This window comes from Pinus tabuliformis, chromosome 7 (assembly GCF_031772625.1).
Source record: "Pinus tabuliformis cultivar Carrire ecotype Pingquan chromosome 7, CPIR1, whole genome shotgun sequence".
NCBI lineage: Eukaryota > Viridiplantae > Streptophyta > Pinopsida > Pinales > Pinaceae > Pinus > Pinus tabuliformis.
The window spans coordinates 482,265,279-482,286,233 of record NC_142293.1 but is presented as its reverse complement, the minus strand read 5'-3'; the positions used below and the strand labels follow the sequence as shown (position 1 = coordinate 482,286,233).

Genomic DNA, 20,955 nt, shown 5'->3' with positions numbered 1-20,955 from the left:
AAGCCAAAGGAAAAGAAAAGCCACCTGAGGGTTTGCAAGTCCAAGTGCACCCTCCCTGAAGTAACAAAAAATTCTAGGAAATAGGCAGGGTAGGCAGTGGAATGTTGCAGAAAGCTAAATCCAAGTGCATCACTTGGAGTAAATCAAAGTGGCCATCAGCAGAAAAAGCAAGAACAGTGGCCTAAGTGGCAAAGTGCTCAAGTCATCACTAACTTCCCCCATTCCCTTCAAAGTTTCTTACTAACCTCCCATGAGGACTGCAGGATCTCCCTGACCAGTCCTCCTTGTGCTCTTCATTTATACAAATTTGATGTCATAAATGACTTCTTTTGAAAATAAGCCACATTTCTTGTGTAAAAATTCTTTTCATTTTGATCTACTCCCTGACTAAGTTTGATTCCTAAAAAGCTTAGTAAACACCATTTCCCATTCTCATTCCCCCAGTACTAACTACTGACTGAATCTACACTAAATCCCTTATGTTTTCCGTTCCCCCTACTATTATAACACCATGGTGTATAAACCCCTAAACATGTATAATATCCCCCAATGTTAGCACTATAGCTAAATAAATTTGTTTAAGGGAGACATTAGTCCACCAGGGACTATGGTCAACTCTGTCATGGGATTACTCTAGCCTCTGGTTGGAGTAATAACCTCCCCCTAATCCATCATCCCCCCTCTTTTCCTAAAGAATTTCGCCAAAGAGCCCTTTCCCTTCACTCAAACCTAACCATAACCCTTATTCCCCCGACAGATTAATTCAAAAAATCAAAAACCCACAGAAACCCTTAAACCCAAAGTCCCGCGCCCAAAATATTAAAGTGAATATTTTATTGCCGGGCGGGTCCCCGCCCAAAGCTGCACGACAAACTACGGTGCTCGCCAGCCGTCCGATGCCCGCCGCCCCCGATCCAACGGTGGGCGGTCAATATCAAATCGGGACATGCCGCCCTTTAACCTCCGGGGAGACGGTGGTATTGGGGGCCGTACCCAGGACGCGTGGCATGCGCTGGGGTTGTTCGGAGCCCCCCTCCCCGATACCGCCTATCACCAAAGGTGGTGCGGGGAGACCGCTTACCACCTCCCTAATACCACCCCTGCGGCACCACGTCACCCACACGTCATCATGACGTCGTGCGTCCTCCGCCCGCCTCGGCGCCCCATGGCCCTCCACGTAGCTATGCCACCGCCTCTCCCCGCCACCATGTCCGTCGACGCTGGCCTCCAGTTCAGCGTCCACGTCACCCTCCATACCCCGGGCCCGCCATGACGTCATGCTGACGTCATTGGCGGAAAAATCGCCAATGACCCTTTTTGCCCAAATTTGTCGTTAAAAGCAGCCAAACTAGCCGTTTGTGGTCATTTTCAAGCAAAAAGGACGCAGCTACTGTTAACCTGTTTACCGCGAAATTGCCTCCGAGCAATCAAATTCAAAGTTGCCGCTGCCATCACTCGTCAATCTAGCTGCAGCGAGCTCCCCCTGCTCGGCCCGAAGTCGTTCAGTGCTATTTTTCCAGGTATTCACCACAAGTTCCTTGTTTCGCCCCTATGCATGCCATTTCTATACGAATTCTCCAATAAGCATTGGTCAAATCCTAAATTGCACACTGTCCACTTCTTAATTTGTAATTAAATCAACCCACATTGCCCCAACTCCATGAATTTGACATTCAAACGATAATTCACGGCTTGACAATTACAAATTTAGCCCCGAGTTGCTCTGCATTGTTCCCTTTTGCCAGGTGGAAGCCCAAGTCTGCATGTCACCAAATTGAAGCCCACACACCCTCTGCAATCACCCTCATCAATTCACAATCCCTGTGAATTTACCAAAAAACAGCAGAGACAAGTCTGCCAAGCCTGCTTATCCCACTTTGAAGAAAATTCCAAGCATTATCTGCAGTAAGCCTGTCACTTAAGCTCTGAGGAACCTTGCAAACCATTGCACTCACCTTGTTCAAAATAAGATTACACAATGGCTGCTCCTGCACCCTCAGCGCTCAGTTTTGCTCCTTTAAATGCACCAAATAAAGACCTGGAGTCCTTGCCTCTTGCTGACAGGGACTACCTCATTGAAGACTTTGTGGGTAACAGGGACTTTTTGCAGACCTTCAGGCAATTAAGAGATGACTACCTGAATGGCCAGGATACATATGGGATATGGGAGTCAAATCTGCCATACTATTGTCTCCCCTCTGTCAATGTTTTTCGTGAGATTATTCGCCTATGTGCTGAAAGCTATGATGTGCAGCACAGAGCTATTAAGTCTCCATCTGGGAGCATACTCTTTCACATTAATCCTGAATCCATCAATAAGATGCTCCACTTTGATCAAACTGAGCTGTTGTTCCCATTTTCCATGAATTATCTACTGGACACTGGTGCCAAGATGACCAGTGATGATATTCAGAAGATCACCAGGACATTTATGAGACCTGAATGCCAGCCCACAGGGCCACCTCCCTACTTGGATGTCTATTTTACTGAGGTAGGTAGACTATTGTTGGACATGATTGCTTATGAATTGGGATACAGAACCAGTGAGCATGTGGATGAAACAATGCTGGTATTGCTAGCTGCTTACAGCCCAGGCCAACCCCCTGCCCGCAAATATAACTTTGCCAAGTTCATAGCTAACTAGATTCATGATTAGTTGTGCAAAGTAGACAGACAGGGTGTCTTCAAGTACTCATCCTATATCTACCACCTTTTCATGTACTATCAGTCCGAGGTTTTTCCATGCTACATCAAAAAGCTGGATTATAAAGGGGAAAGAAGATATGTTATCTTCTGGACATCTGTCTATCACAAAGTCCAAAATTCACCCTATTCCTATTGTGAATTTATTGACCAATTTGTATACCCTGTCTCTTGCTTGTTGATGAGGTCCCCTCCTCCCAGAATATCAACTGAAATACAGAAAGTCCTGCAGCTCTCCAAGAATTACAAAATAGGTGATTGGTACCTATATGAGGATCATACAGTCATCAGAGTCTATGGTTGTGAGCTCTGTCCATACAGGCTCCCAAAATATGTGCCTATGAGGATATTTGCCTTGGAGTATTATAGGCAGTTAATTCACTTTGACCTCACTCACTTTCACAGCTCCAAAAAGAAAGCCCATCTCAAGTTCAAGCACCAGGTGGGCCCCTTCATCATGAATAAAAAACAAGGATGGGAAGATGCTGACCTAATCCTCAAAGACAAATACAAGCTATCACACAGTTTCCGGTGGGTCCCTTACGACCCTGAAGGCTTCATTACTACTAGAAGAGTCAAGTACAGGCTACTAGGTTATAAGCATTGCAAATATCCACACATTGAAAAATATGCCAACCAACAAGAATGGCAACAGGATACTTTAATTGAAAAATTAACTGAAGAAGAGATAATGCAAAAGAATGTCAAGGAATTGGAAAAGACTCTTGACCTAGATTCTGTGCAGCAGGTACCCTTCAAATGGCCGCACTCAGCAGGAGAAGGGACCTCGGCCTCAAGAACTGCACCAGCCACCCAGGCACCTTCTACAGCAGCACCAGGTACAGACAAAGGGAAAGGAATAATGGGTGCTGAAGAAGAAACCGTGAAAGAAAAGCCTGCCCCTTCAAGTGAGCAGCAACAAGGGCAGCAACCAGGGCAGCAACCAGGGCAGCAACCAGAGCAGCAACAAGAGCAGACTCCCCCTCCACAAACTGAGCCACAAACAGCTCCAATTTTGCAGACCCCAGCACAGGAGGAGAGGGGTACAAAAAGAGACAGAGAAGAGTCCACTCCTGCTAGTGGATCCTCCCAACAACCCCAGACCAAAAGGCAAAGGGCTGACTCCCCAGAGGTAGAAGACATCACTGAAGAAGTCCTTGACAGTTCAAGGAAAGACAGGGAGGGCAGCCAACATACAGGTACAAGCTCCTTTCAGCAGGAGCATGGATTACAACTTGGTTTGGAGGTGTCCTCCTCCTCTCAGCAGAGCAAGAAGCCCAAAATCACTAAGGATTGTTTCAAGCAAATAAAGGCACAGAATGACTTGCTGAGAGTGGAAGTTTATAAACAATTTCTTAATGCAACACCAGCCCAAAAAGAAAGGCTAATGTCTGTATATGACATTCAAGAGGAGAAAATGATCCTCAGCCATTTCAAACCTACAGTGCCCCATCCAAAATCAGCGGCAGATTATGTGAAGACAAGGGTGGAGGTCCTAGCCAAAGACATCCATCCCATGGACCAAATTGAACTCCACAAACAGACTGGAGAAATGATCTATGCAACCTTTGTAGACAGGGAAACCATGGCCCATGAACTAAAAGAGTCACTAAAAAATACCAACACTCAGTTGGATTTTGAAAGAATGTCCTCCCTAGCCAAAGACAACAGAATAAAATCACTTGAGGACATTATTATCGACCTAGGACATGATCCTAAGGATCCTAAGGGTGTAAGGGCCCTTATGAAGAAAAAGGAGGATGACCTCAATGCATTAAAGAAGAGGTTAAAGCTGCTGCCCACAGAGCACCCTCAAACAGCAGAGCTACAAAAGGAAAAGCAGGTTGATGAGCAACTGGACTTCATAATGCAGCTAAACCAGAAGGTCCTCGATTTGGAGAAAGAGCTTGAAGGGGCATTACAAGATAAATAGGGAGAATCTACATCCCAAGCTCCTCCAACTACTTCAACCACTGCAACAACTACAGAGGCAACAGTGGCCCCCACAACAAAAGCAGCAGCAATAACAACAGCTCCAGATTCCAGCACAAGCGTGGAAGAATTGACTAAGGCCGTTAAAGAAATGGAGCTCCAGGCAAATGAAATAAAACAGGCCAAGGAAAAATTGGCAGAATTAGATGCCAAATATGACAAATCAAAAATAACTGTGGCAGAACAAGGCAGAGAAATAAAGGCCCTAAAGGAAAGAATAAAGGCCTTGGAGAAAGAGCTGAATCTGGAAAGCACCATGGCTGAAATAAAAAGGATTCTATGGGCCAAAATTGACCAATCCATCACTAAGCAATGGAAGTCAATTAAAACCATACATGAGCAGATGGATTTAATTGGCCAGGCACAGACAGAGATTCAAAGGGCCAAGACAGCGCTGGGAAACAGGCCTGACCAGGCCAATAGAATGATAGACTTTTTGAACAGGCAAGAAAAGGAGGAACTGGCAGCCATTGGCATAGTCAACAGAACAGAGGCCGTCCTCACAGCTAAGAAGGTACTCACTCTCAGGAATTATGTACAAACTGTGGAGAGGAAGTGCTATGAAATACAGGCTGAGGTGGATGAGTACCAACTCAAAATGGCAGCACTGCAAGAAAAAGGACTGCCCAGCCTACTAGGCGGTGCAGGAAGACTGATCTCCAGAGAGCAGTACACCAACAGGATGGCAACTTACATTGAAAATCAAATCACTGCATCTGGCAGTACTTCTGAGGAAACAGGGCCTCCAACAGGACAAAGCTTATACAATAAACTTGAAGGCCTGTTTTTTATTGAAAATGAGGTAAAGCACCTTTTTGAAATTCCTCCAAATTTTTACAGATATACAGAGGCCGATGAAAATTTAGTGAAAATTCGGAGACATCAGTTGCCCAAGGAGGATTGGTGGCAGGCAATGCTTCAAATTCTGCAACTCCAGTTGCTCGGTCATTGCCAGCTCCAACTCACTAGAAGACAAACAGCAGAATAAAGTTAGCAGTTAAGGCAGCTGAAAGGTGACTAAGCACATGGAGAACGACAGCTAGCCCAAAGGATAAGAAGATACGCAAATTTTGGACAGTGTACCCTCAACCGAATTCAACAGCCACTAAGTCAACAGTTTCTGACTATTTTGGACAGCTAAAGCACTGAAGAGTTATTACAGCATTAACTTTCTCAGCTACAAGGTTCCAGGAGTTGGCATAACATTAATGAGCCATTAACTCATTTCCTTGATATTTTTCTTATGTAAATTTTGTATATATACCCCCTTAGCAACGCATAAGGGGTTGGTGATTTTCACTCTGAGGCAAATGTATTGTACACTTTCAGATTATCTAATACAAAGGGCTAGACCAGCTCAGTGATTTCCTGAAAATTTGATGTCTTGCTGATGACATGCGTGCTGTTGCAGAATTCTTGTGCTGTCTGATGAAATAATAATTTTTCCTCAATCTCCGTTTTGTCTTCTTATGTTATTAAATCATGCTCATGTTTCACTAATCTAGCAATAGAGAAAAGGGATAGTGCAGGATATGTTTGGTTACACCCTGTGCTCAATCTTTTATTGCTGTAAATGTTTTCTTCAGAATTAACTATGGACATGAATTCTTAATTGCTCATGTTTTTTCGTTAATTCTATAAATATGAATGATATCTAGAAATTCTTCACTGCTTCTAAATAATATTCTCACTTCTTTTGCATATCAGTTTATTGGAAGATTCTTAACTGCCTTTCATGAACTGGATACATCACACTTAATCACAATTTCAAAGCATTGTTTCTCAGACACTTATCTAGCTCTACAGCATCACTACTGTATCAACACAGCACACCAAACTACTAAAGGACCACTGACTCCATACCCAATGGCCTAGAACATTCTAGTGAGCACATATATATCTTGACTGAAATCATCATCCAACCAAGTCCAAAAACAAACCTTGAGCATCATAGCTAGCCTAAAAATTCTACACAAACAAAACTAAAGCATAAAGAGAGAGCCCTCTCTGGTCATAGGTAGGCTAGAACCTGTGACCCAAAGATTGGTTAGTGGTTACCTCGGCCGTATTCCCTTGGGAGTCAAAGGGAACAACCTGAGTGATAACATAATTGGCGACTCCGCTGGCGACTTCCTCAGGATTTTCTAATTTCTGTATATTTCTTTAAGCTGCTTCAGTCAATTTTCATGCTGGCTTTAAGATATACACAGTCACTCCAAAATCTTGTCTGGCCCTTGTAGACACAAAAATATTCCAAAAAACATACTCAAAAACAAGTTCAGAAGCTGGCTCCCAAGAAGAATCTGTGATATACAAGGTCAAATCCTGACCCTAATCCACCAACTATTTTTGAAAATCCTAATACAATCCCTAAAATCATTAGGAAGCAGCAAGGACAGGAAACTCTTGCTGATTTAAGTCCTGAGACAGCTTATCCAAACCCTGTTCCAACTCCAATCAAGGTTCTATTTCGATCTACCCTTGATTCCCCCAGTTCACCATCCACATCTCAAAGCCCTCCTTTCACACCTCCATCCACTGCACATATTCCCTTGACCAACACTCTAGTTTCTACTGTTCCCACTACCCCTGTTGTACCACTCGTTCATCTTATCCCAGTTATCCCTGTAAATCCTATAAATCCTGCAAATATGGCTAATAGATATGCACCCCTGCAGTTGCCTGCTAATGCTGCAGCTCTACCTCAAGACTACCAATCCAAGATTTCATATTTTGACTCCACTGGCCCTTTCACAGCAATTCAACATGCCAGAAGGATGCAAGACCATTTTGAGAACTATGAAATAGATGATGACAGTGTGAGAATGAGAATCTTTGTTCAGAGCCTCACAGGGGATGTAAGAACTTGGTTTAGATCACTGGCTGTAAATACCATCACAACCCCTGATGAGCTTTATCAAGCCTTTACTAACAGATGGGAGAAAAAGAAAGATCCCCTGCACATACTTGGTGAATATGATACAATCAAACGAGGTCCTCAAGAGACCATTTTGGAGTATTGTGCAAGATTCAACAACGTATATAATGCAATACCACAGAATTTAAGACCTCCTCCTGATTTAGCCTTGTACAGATTTCTGGATGGTTTTGACCCTGATATGGCATATCAGTTGAAGGAAAGAGCTCTTGAAACCCTTGAAGATGCCCAAAAGGTTGCTGTCACAGTAGAGGCTAACCTGATTGCCAAAAGAAACAGGGCAAGATTGGAAAAGAGAACCACTTTCAAAGAAGAACCCTCAGCCTTTGATCAAAAACTGGATGCAATACTCACTGGTACGAAGAGATTAGGTGATAGAGTAGAATCAGTTGAAAGAAAGTCGTCATGGGAAGCACCACAAAATAACCCTATCAGGAATCCCAATTTTAGGAGAAATCAAAACCCAAACGTTGGCAAGGCCGGTTCTGATCCAGACATAAGACCTCCTTTTCAGGAAAACTATACTGAGGCATCCACTTCGAATGAGCAAACAGATGACACCCACATTAACCTGATGGGCCTGAATGATGAGCAGCAAGTTTTTCTGAGTCAAGAGGATCATAAGGATGATGACATTCAGTGATTCCAAACCAGGTCAGGTGAGTCATTTGACTTTAAACAAGGCTATGACACAGCTGTTTATGAAGTTCATAAACAATATAAGCTAAGAAGCAGAACTATAAATGTAACACAACCTGAAAAAACAAAGGATAGCCAGCAGCCCAAAAGAGCCATAGTCACAGAACCAAATGACACAACTGATTCAGTTACAAATGAAATAACCGTTCAAGAAGTCACTGAACCATTGCCTTCAAAACAACAGCCTATGGCTACATCACCCTTGCAGCCCAATCCAAGTAACACTTCTCAAGAGATGAGTAAGAAGGACAAGCATCAAGATCAAGATAAGAATCAAGAAGAAAACCTAGTGAATAAGGAAAAGGCTGTCACCCACAACGCCAAGATCCAATCTGAAAGACCCTTTGACTTAGAAGCTGAAATTGGCAAATTGAAGGTAGCTATCTCTCTCTCAGAACTAGCCAAGAATGACATTTATAAAAAACAAATCAAGAAGTCCCTACAACTTACTCGTAATAAAGACAATGTCAATGTGTTGGATGACACCCCAGAATTGCTTTTCGGTCCAGAGGTTGATGGAAAGACAGCAGTTACAGGGATCTTACCTTTCTATGTCAGGCTGCATGTTCATGATAAGATACTACACAATGCAATGTTTGACTCAGGTGCCTCTCAGAACTTGATGCCTAAATCAGTCATGGAGAGATTGAATCTAGATATTACAAGACCATATAAGGACCTATTCTCATTTGACTCCAGCCAAGTTAAGTGTTTAGGCTTAATAAAAGACTTATGTGTGTCCCTAGTTCAGTACCCAAATAAAACAATTCTAATGGACGTTACAGTTGCTGATATCCCACCCAAATATGGGATGCTCTTATCAAGATCATGGGGGGCCAAACTCCAAGGTTCCCTACAATTAGACATGTCATATGCCACCATCTCAGTCTTTGGTCAACCCAAGAGGTTATATAGAGAGTCACTTATGAAATACATGGTCAGTAGTGAAGAAAAACCTCAAAACTTTCCCATATATGCTGTCCATTCTGACATAGACTCCTATATTCTCTTCAATGATAATACAGGTCCCACAAATGATGAAGAAAACCAAACACTCAAACAAGATCAGCATATAAATGAAGAAACTGCTGTTCAAGACATAATGATTGAGAAATCAATTAACAAAGCAGTTCAAGAAGGAAAACCAAATATAAGCCAAGATTTCAAATTGTTGATGCTAACTCCCACAACAGTTGACAATTCTTCCTTTAACCAAGAAGTCCTCTGGTTTCTTGAATTTGATGGGTCAGTCAACAAATTAGGGGCAGGAGCAGGGGTTTGGATACATAATAAACAAAATAGTCATGCAGAAGGCCGAGCCTATAGGTTAAACTTCAGGTGCACCAACAATATGGCAGAATATGAAGCTCTTTTACTAGGCCTCAAGCTAGTAAAATCCTTACAAGCCATAAGGGTTTCAATCCTAGGAGACTCAGACCTAATTATCCAACAATTAAAGGGTAATTTTGTCACCAATGACAAAAGACTGAGATCTTACAGAGCTTCTGCTGCTGAACTACTACAGTCCTTCACTGAATTTCAAATTACCAAAATTCCTAGAACCCATAACCTGCACGCTCATAGTTTGGCTACATTTGCAAGCACTTGTAAACTTCCTTTTGAACCCCAGCATTGCTTTACAGCCGAGGTAAAACACAGACCTTCTGTCCCAAACAATGTCAACGACTGGCAAGTGTTTGAGGATGATACCCATATAAATCAATTTTTGACTTTGCAGCAAGAATTTTCAGGGCTAAACATTGATATGGAGGCTGCAAGTGAGTCACAAACACTAGGTGAACAGCACCAAACAAGTATTTCACCCAAAACAACAAACCAAATCCTACATCCAACAATTTTTAACAAAAACAACATACAAGAAATTCAACAAACCAGTTATGAAGAAATAGCTGCTACAGAGGCTGAGATCATAGAGCTGAGAGACAATTTTCTTCCAACAGGCCTAACTCCATTAGAGGACATCTTTGACTCAAATGATATCCCTAGAAAACCAAAAATGTAGCCCCTTAATGCTGCCATTGAGGAATGCAACATTGGAACTATTGAGAAGCCCAAAATAATAAAATTGTCTGCATCCTTACCTCTTGATCAAAAACCTAAATACATTGACCTCTTCAAAGAGTTTCAAGATGTCTTAGCATGGGGTTATGAGGGTTTAAAATCCTATGACACCTCGGTTATCCAGCATACTATCCCTCTCAAGCCTAATCAGAAGCCATTTAAGCAGAAATTGAGAAGGATCAATCCCATGCTTCTCCCTTCAATCGAAAAAGAACTGCAAAAAAATGTTTAAAGCTGGCATTATAGCACCCATCAGGTTTTCTGATTGGATTTCTAATTTGGTACCTACAAGAAAGAAAACTAGTGAGATAAGACTTTGTGTTGATCTTAGAAATCTTAACCAAGTGTCCCTCAAAGACAACTATCCCTTACCTAAGATGGATCACATTCTCCAAAGAGTGGTAGGGGCCTCAAGGATCTCATTACTTGATGGATTCTCAGGCTTTAATCAAATCCTAGTGCACCCTGATGATCAGGACAAAACTGCATTCACAACCCCGTGGGGGACTTTCAAGTATGTAAAAATGCCTTTTGGATTGAAAAATGCAGGGGCAACATTTCAAAGAGCAATGGATATTGCTTTTGCCAAAGAGATTCATGACTTTCTTGTCATTTATCTGGATGACCTCACACCTTTCTCAAAATCTGACCAAGAACACTTGAAGCATTTAAGGCAGATCTTCTTAACATGTAGGAAATATGGAATTTCCTTGAATCCCAAGAAGTCTCTATTCGGTTTGGAAGAAGGTAAGCTGTTAGGGCATATCATTTCAAAGGATGGCATAAGAATTGACCCAGACAGGATACAATCTATCTTACAAATGCCCCACCTAAGAAACATCAAAGAATTGCAAGCTTTCTTAGGGAAGATCAATTTCTTAAGAAGGTTTATCCCAAACTTAGCAGAACTGATCAGATTATTGAACAACATGTTGAAGAAGGATTCAAAAGTGAAATGGATAGTAGAAGCAAATCAAGCCTTTGAAGGTATAAAATTGGCCCTTACCCAAACCCCAGTCTTAACAAATCCCCAATTTGATAGAGAATTTATCATTTTTTCTTTTGCCTCCAAGCATACCATTGCTGTTGTTCTATTACAGAAAGATGACCAAGGAAATGAGAAACCCATTGCTTTCTTTAGTAGAGCTCTTAGAGATGCACCTCTGAAATATCAAATCATGGAGAAACAAGCTTATGCTTTGGTCAAAGCCATCAAAGACTTTAGGATTTACATCCTATATTCCCATGTTATAGCTTATGTACCAAGTCCCATTGTGAAAGACATACTTACTCAAGAGAACTTAGAGGGCAGAAGAGGAAAGTGGATTGCCAACATTTTAGAATTTGATATTGAAATAAAACCTACAAAACTGATAAAAGGGCAAGGTTTGGCCAAACTAATGACAGAAGCAAACTTTCAAGCCTTAGACATTAACCAACTGGACAGTGAACCGGAGCTGGCGACTCCAAAGATCAACGTAGCCTTTGAACAATCCCCTTGGTATTCTGATATATGTTATGTGTTACAAAACCTGTGTGCTCCACCAGGATTGTCCAGAACTAAATGTAGGTTCCTAAAAATGAAAGCTTCAAAATTTTGTGTCATGGGTGGCAACTTGCTTTGGAAAAACCATGAGGGTATATTGTTAAACTGCTTAATTGAGAGTGAGACTAACAAAATCATGGAAGAGTTTCATGCAGGTGATTGTGGTGGACACTTGTATTGGAAGTCCACTGTGGATAAGATACTGAGGGCTGGTTATTATTGGCCCACTGTCTTCTCTGATGTTAAAAAATTTACTACCTCATGCCACAAATGTCAAATATTTGAGGGAAAGAGAAAGTTACTGCCACTCCCTTTGAGGCCTATTGCAACAGAGAGACCGTTTCAGCAGTGGGGCTTGGATTTCATTGGGGAAATTCATCCCTCATCTTCAGGCCAACATAGATGGATCCTCACAGCCACAGACTACTTCACCAAATGGATTGAGGCCATCCCATGTAGACAAGCAAATGATTCCACTATCATTCAGTTCCTTGAGACCAATATCCTTTCTAGATTTGGTTGTCCTGATAAGATAATAACAGACAATGCTGTTGCTTTCAGATCTAAGAAGATGGTGAATTTCTGCCACAAATTTCACATTACCTTGGGCCATTCTACTGCATACTATCCCCAAGGAAATGGCCTAGCTGAATCATCAAATAAAAGCCTTGTGAACATCATAAAGAAGGTGCTGGAAGAAAATAAGAAGAATTGGCATAAGAAGCTTGTGAATGCCTTATGGGCAGATAGACTAACAACCAAGAGGTCCATTGGGGTCAGCCCATATGAGTTAGTTTATGGACTAGAAGCCAAATTTCCTTCAACACTAGGGGTACCGGTCATGAAGTTACTCCAAGAAAGTCAAGCTCATCCAAATGACATGCAGAGAAGGATCAATCAGATAATATGTCTGCAGCAAACCAGAGATCAAGTGTATAGCAGAGTTCAAATCCTACAAGAAAAGTTGAAGAAAGCCTTTGACAGAAGAACTAAGGCTGAATATTTCTTCATAGGGGACAAAGTGCTTAAGTGGGATTCAAGAAGAGAAGACAAGGGTAAGCATGGAAAATTTGACTCCCTTTGGAGAGGGCCTTTTGTCATACAGGCACTACAGGGAAATAACACTTATTTTTTGGAAAATTTGGATGGCACTAACTTAGGTGAAGGTCCTGTAAACGGCAGGATGTTGAAGCACTATTTCGACTACTTTCCATGTATATAACAGAGTTTCCCTTTCTGTACATAATCAGCTGTATATATTTTCCTTCAGCACATAAATAGTTCAGTTCGAAAAGCTACTACAAATAAGCAGAAAGCGGCTTTATATGCCAGAAATTCCACAGAGGTAATAGCCTCCAGTTTTGAAGTACAAAGAGAGAATTGTCAAATTTTGGTAAGAACAGATCAAGAGCCAAGGCATTCTAACTTGCTGTTCTTGGTCTTTCAAGAAGAAAAACCATCCCCAAGTGGAGCCACTGTTAGCTACCTATACCAATAGGTTTCATTTTTCATGATTGGCATGGGAAGTGCCAATATGATCTACTTTGGGAATGTAAAGATCTCATATTCTGATGGAAGACACACATTTACATTTGGTTAATGCTACCCTATCTCCCAATGGGTGATCCAACAGCTTAAGCTGGGTCAGGCCATGTTTCAATTTTTTGTTATAGATTAGAGAAAGAAGTCTGTCCAAATAGTTCAATCTTGGCAGACAAAGTAGTTAGGTAGAGAAAGAAGGTTCCCAACTGTTTAATCTGGGACCTTGGAAGCAATAACGATAGCCTTAGATATAATATCAAAAGAAAAGCCAAAGGAAAAGAAAAGGCACCTGAGGGTTTGCAAGTCCAAGTGCACCCTCCCTGAAGTAACAAAAAATGCTAGGAAATAGGCAGGGTAGGCAGTCGAATGTTGCAGAAAGCTAAATCCAAGTGCATCACTTGGAGTAAATCAAAGTGGCCATCAGCAAAAAAAGCAAGAACAGTGGCCTAAGTGGCAAAGTGATCAAGTCATCACTAACTTCCCCCATTCCCTTCAAAGTTTCTTACTAACCTCCCATGAGGACTGCAGGATCTGCCTGACCAGTCCTCCTTGTGCTCTTCATTTATACAAATTTGATGTCATAAATGACTTCTTTTGAAAAGAAGCCACATTTCTTGTGTAAAAATTCTTTTCATTTTGATCTACTCCCTGACTAAGTTTGATTCCTAAAAAGCTTAGTAAACACCATTTCCCATTCTCATTCCCCCCATTACTAACTACTGACTGAATCTACACTAAATCCCTTATGTTTTCCCTTCCCCCTACTATTATAACACCATGGTGTATAAACCCCTAAACATTTATAATGTCCCCCCTTGTTAGCACTATAGCTAAATAGATTTGTTTAAGGGAGACATTAGTCCACCAGGGACTATGGTCAACTCTGTCATGGGATTACTCTAGCCTCTGGTTGGAGTAATAACCTCCCCCTAATCCATCATCCCCCCTCTTTTCCTAAATAATTTCGCCAAAGAGCCCTTTCCCTTCACTCAAACCTAACCATAACCCTTATTCCCCCGACATATTAATTCAAAAACTCAAAAACCCACAGAAACCCTTAAACCCAAAGTCCCGCGCCCAAAATATTAAAGTGAATATTTTATTGCCGGGCGGGTCCCCACCCAAAGCTGCACGACAAACTACGGCGCCCGCCAGCCGTCCGATGCCCGCCGCCCCCGATCCAACGGTGGGCGATCAATATCAAATCGGGACATGCCGCCCTTTAACCTCCGGGGAGACGGCGGTATTGGGGGCCGTACCCAGGACGCGTGGCATGCGCTGGGGTTGTTCGGAGCCCCCCTCCCCGATACCGCCTATCACCAAAGGTGGTGCGGGGAGACCGCTTACCACCTCCCTAATACCACCCCTGCGGCACCACGTCACCCACACGTCATCATGACGTCGTGCCTCCTCCGCCCGCCCCGGCGCCCCGTGGCCCTCCACGTAGCTCTGCCACCGCCTCTCCCCGCCACCGTGTCCGTCCACGCTGGCCTCCAGCTCAGCGTCCACGTCACCCTCCGTACCCCGGGCCCGCCATGACGTCATGCTGACGTCATTGGCGGAAAAAGCGCCAATGACCCTTTTTGCCCAAATTTGTCGTTAAAAACAGCCAAACTAGCCGTTTGTGGTCATTTTCAAGCGAAAAGGACGCAGCCACTGTTAACCTGTTTACCGCGAAATTGCCTCCGAGCCATCAAATTCAAAGTTGCGGCTGCCATCACTCGTCAATCCAGCTGCAGTGAGCTCCCCCTGCTCGGCCCGAAGTCGTTCAGTGCTATTTTTCCAGGTATTCACCGCAAGTTCCTTGTTTCGCCCCTATGCATGCCATTTCTATACGAATTCTCCAATAAGCATCGGTCAAATCCTAAATTGCACACTGTCCACTTCTTAATTTGCAATTAAATCAACCCACATTGCCCCAGCTCCATGAATTTGACATTCAAACGATAATTCACGGCTTGACAATTACAAATTTAGCCCCGAGTTGCTCGGCATTGTTCCCTTTTGCCGGGTGGAAGCCCAAGTCTGCATGTCACCAAATTGAAGCCCGCACACCCTCTGCAATCACCCTCATCAATTCACAATCCCTGTGAATTTACCAAAAAACAGCAGAGACAAGTCTGCCAAGCCTGCTTATCCCACTTTGAAGAAAATTCCAAGCATTATCTACAGTAAGCCTGTCACTTAAGCTCTGAGGAACCTTGCAAACCATTGCACTCACCTTGTTCAAAATCAGATTACACAATGGCTGCTCCTGCACCCTCAGCCCTCAGTGTTGCTCCTTTAAATGCACCAAATAAAGACCTGGAGTCCTTGCCTCTTGCTGACAGGGACTACCTCATTGAAGACTTTGTGGGTAACAGGGACTTTTTGCAGACCTTCAGGCAATTAAGAGATGACTACCTGAATGGTCAGGATACATATGGGATATGGGAGTCAAATCTGCCATACTACTATCTCCCCTCTGTCAATGTTTTTCCTGAGATTATTCACCTATGTGCTGAAAACTATGATGTGCAGCACAGAGTTATTAAGTCTCCATCTGGGAGCATACTCTTTCACATTAATCCTGAATCCATCAATAAGATGCCCCACTTTGATCAAACTGAGCTGATGTTCCCATTTTCCATGAATTATCTGCTGGACACTGCTGCCAAGATGACCAGTGATGATATTCAGAAGATCACCAGGACATTTATGAGACCTGAATGCCAGCCCACAGGGCCACCTCCCTACTTGGATGTCTATTTTACTGAGGTAGGCAGACTATTGCTGGACATGATTGCTTATGTATTGGGATACAGAACCAGCGAGCATGTGGATGAAACAATGCTGGTATTACTAGCTGCTTACAGCCCAGGCCAACCCCCTGCCCGCAAATATAACTTTGCCAAGTTCATAGCTAACAAGATTCATGATCAGTTGTGCAAAGTAGACAGACAGGGTGTCTTCAAGTACTCATCCTATATCTACCACCTTTTCATGTACTATCAGTCCGAGGTTTTTCCATGCTACATCAAAAAGCTGGATTATAAAGGGGAAAGAAGATCTGTTATCTTCTGGACATGTGTCTATCACAAAGTCCAAAATTCACCCTATTCCTATTGTGAATTTATTGACCAATTTGTATACCCTGTCTCTTGCTTGTTGATGAGGTCCCCTCCTCCCAGAATATCAACTGAAATACAGAAAGTCCTGCAGCTCTCCAAGAATTACAAAATAGGTGATTGGTACCTATATGAGGATCATACAGTCATCAGAGTCTATGGCTGTGAGCTCTGTCCATACAAGCTCCCAAAATATGTGCCTATGAGGATATTTGCCTTGGAGTATTATAGGCAGTTAATTCACTCTGACCTCACTCACTTTCACAGCTCCAAAAAGGAAGCCCATCTCAAGTTCAAGCACCAGGTGGGCCCCTTCATCATGAATAAAAAAGAAGGATGGGAAGATGCTAACCTAATCCTCAAAGACAAATACAAGCTATCACACAGTTTTCGGTGGGTCCCTTACGACCCTGAAGGCTTCATTACTGCTAGAAGAGTCAAGTACAGGCTACTAGGTTATAAGCATTGAAAATATCCACACATTGAAAAATATGCCAACTAGCAAGAATGGCAGCAGGATACTTTAATTGAAAAATTAACTGAAGAAGAGATAATGCAAAAGAATTTCAAGGAATTGGAAAAGACTCTTGACCTAGATTCTGTGTAGCAGGTACCCTTCAAACGGCCGCACTCAGCAGGAGAAGGGACCTCGGCCTCAAGAACTGCACCAGCCACCAAGGCACCTTCTACAGCAGCACCAGGTACAGACAAAGGGAAAGGAATAATGGGTGTTGCAGAAGAAACCGTGAAAGAAAAGCCTGCCCCTTCAAGTGAGCAGCAACAAGGGCAACAACCAGGGCAGCAACCAGAGCAACAACAAGAGAAGACTCCCCCTCCACAAACTGAGCCACAAACAGCTCCAATTTTGCAGACCCCAGCACAGGAGGAGAGGGGTACAAAAAGAGACAGAGAAGAGTCCACTCCTGCTAATGGATCCTCCCAACAACCCCAGACCAAAAGGCAAAGGGCTGACTCCCCAGAGGTAGAAGACATCACTGAAGAAGTCCTTGACAGTTCAAGGAAAGACAGGGAGGGCAGCCAGCATACAGGTACAAGCTCCTTTCAGCAGGAGCATGGATTACAACTTGGTTTAGAGGTGTCCTCCTCCTCTCAGCAGAGCAAGAAGCCCAAAAGCACTAAGGCTTCTTTCAAGCAAATAAAGGCACAGAATGACTTGCTGAGAGTGGAAGTTTATAAACAATTTCTTAATGCAACACCAGCCCAAAAAGAAAGGCTAATGTCTATGCAACGTTTGTAGACACGGCAAGCATGGCCCATGAACTAAAAGAGTCACTAAAAAATACCAACACTCAGTTGGATTTTGAAAGAATGTCCTCCCTAGCCAAAGACAACAGAATAAAATCACTTGAGGAAATTATTATCGACCTAGGACATGATCCTAAGGATCCTAAGGGTGTAAGGGCCCTTATGAAGAAAAAGGAGGATGACCTCAATGCATTAAAGAAGAGGTTAAAGCTTCTGCCCACAGAGCACCCTCAAACAGCAGAGCTACAAAAGGAAAAGTAGGTTGATGAGCAACTGGACCTCATAATGCACCTAAACCAAAAGGTCCTCGATTTGGAGAAAGAGCTTGAAGGGGCATTACAATATAAACAGGGAGAATCTACATCCCAAGCTCCTCCAACTAATTCAACCACTGCAACAACTACAGAGGCAACAGTGGCCCCCACAACAGAAGCAGCAGCAACAACAACAACTCCAGATTCCAGCACAAGCGTGGAAGAATTGACTAAGGCCGTTAAAGAAATGGAGCTCCAGGCAAATGAAATAAAACAGACCAAGGAAAAATTGGCAGAATTAGATGCCAAATATGACAAATCAAAAATAAATGTGGCAGAACAAGGCAGAGAAATAAAGGCCCTAAAGGAAAGAATAAAGGCCTTGGAGAAAGAGATGAATCTGGAAAGCACCATGGCTGAAATAAAAATGATTCTATGGGCCAAAATTGACCAATCCATCACTAAGCAATGGAAGTCAATTAAAACCATACATGAGCAGATGGATTTAATTGGCTAGGCACAGACAGAGATTCAAAGGGCCAAGACAGCGCTGGGAAACAGGCCTGACCAGGCCAATAGAATGATAGACTTTTTGAACAGGCAAGAAAAGGAGGAACTGGCAGCCATTGGCATAGTCAACAGAACAGAGGCCGTCCTCATAGCTAAGAAGGTACTCACTCTCAGGAATTATGTACAAACTGTGGAGAGGAAGTGCTATGAAATACAGGCTGAGGTGGATGAGTACCAACTCAAAATGGCAGCACTGCAAGAAAAAGGACTGCCCAGCCTACTAAGCGGTGCAGGAAGACTGATCTCTAGAGAGTAGTACACCAACAGGATGGCAACTTACATTGAAAATCAAATTACTGCATCTGGCAGTACTTCTGAGGAAACAGGGCCTCCAACAGGACAGAGCTTATACAATAAACTTGAAGGCCTGTTTTTTATTGAAAATGAGGTAGAGCACCTTTTTGAAATTCCTCCAAATTTTTACAGATATACAGAGGCCGATGAAACTTTAGTGAAAATTCGGAGACATCAGTTTCCCAAGGAGGATTGGTGGCAGGCAATGCTTCAAATTCTGCCATGATAGCTCCAGTTGCTCGGTCATTGCCAGCTCCAACTCACTAGAAGACAAACAACAGAATAAAGTTAGCAGTTAAGGCAGCTGAAAGGTGACTAAGCACATGGAGAACGACAGCTAGCCCAAAGGATAAGAAGATATGCAAATTTTGGACAGTGTACCCTCAACCGACTCCAACAGCCACCAAGTCAACAGTTTCTGACTATTTTGGACAGCTAAAGCACTAAAGAGTTATTACAGCATTAACTTTCTCAGCTACAAGGTTCCAGGAGTTGGCATAACATTAATGAGCCATTAACTCATTTCCTTGATATTTTTCTTATGTAAATTTTGTATATATACCCCCCTTAGCAAATAAGGGGTTGGTGATTTTCACTCTAAGGCAAATGTATTGTACACTTTCAGATTATCTAATACAAAGGGCTGGACCAGCTCAGTGATTTCCTGAAAATTTGATGTCTTGCTGATGACATGCGTGTTGTTGTAGAATTCTTGTGCTGTCTGATGAAATAATAATTTTTCCTCAATCTCCGTTTTGTCTTCTTATGTTATTAAATCATGCTAATGTTTCACTAATCTAGCAATAGAGAAAAGGGATAGTGCAGGATATGTTTGGTTACACCCTGTGCTCAATCTTTTATTGTTGTAAATGTTTTCTTCAGAATTAACTATGGACATGAATTCTTAATTGCTCATGTTTTTTCGTTAATTCTATAAATATGAATGATATCTAGAAATTCTTCACTGCTTCTAAATAATATTCTCACTTCTTTTGCATATCAGTTTATTGGAAGATTCTTAACTGCCTTTCATGAACTGGATACATCACACTTAATCACAATTTCAAAGCATTGTTTCTCAGACACTTATCCAGCTCTGCAGCATCACTACTGTATCAACACAGCACACCAAACTACTAAAGGACCACTGACTCCATACCCAATGGCCTAGAACATTCTAGTGAGCACATATATATCTTGACTGAAATCATCATCCAACCAAGTCCAAAAACAAACCTTGAGCATCATAGCTAGCCTAAAAATTCTACACAAACAAAACTAAAGCATAAAGAGAGAGCCCTCTCTGGTCATAGGTAGGCTAGAACCTGTGACCCAAAGATTGGTTAGTGGTTACCTCGGCCGTATTCCCTTGGGAGTCAAAGGGAACAACCTGAGTGATAACACTGTCAAATACCGATATTGGAAGCACTGATGGGAGCTCAGAGGTAGGAACGTGTTAGGATGACCAATAAAACACCACAACTAAGGGCCCTACCAATTCTAGGCTCAGTTCTCCCTGCGAAGTCCATCTTATTGGTATCTCAAATGGTGGTGGTGGAGTGCCATTTTTGGTTGTATGTGTATCGATATTCTCAATGAATTCATTATTTTTGTAGGGCAAGGTTGTAGAGGAAGAAGTCATGAGAGGAGAAAGAATTTGGATGAACAGACGCAGTAGGGTGTCGATGTCGAACTTTCCTTTCTTTGTTGCAACAAAATGAAAATTTAAGTGTTCTCTCTACTGCTAGATGCGACCTATGTAGTTTGCCTCGTTGGATTTTACCCCAACTTTATTAACTAGTCGAGCAATGGGAGCAGCTAGAAGACCATCATCAAGATCATGTATGAGTATAATACATGGGATGAAGAGAGGAGATTCAAGAAGATCGAGCTCTGAAAGTAGGTGCAGGAGAACCACTATGATAAGTTCATGCCTTAAATTGTCGATTCGATCGCCTTGTT

General features: G+C 42.5%; 1 pseudogene; it reads right to left on the bottom strand.

Annotated features, from left to right (window-relative positions):
• LOC149248106 (serine/threonine-protein phosphatase 7 pseudogene) overlaps positions 1–20,635 on the bottom strand; it is a 30,356-nt pseudogene extending 9,721 nt beyond the window's left edge.
• Between the last annotated feature and the right edge of the window lie 320 nt (positions 20,636–20,955).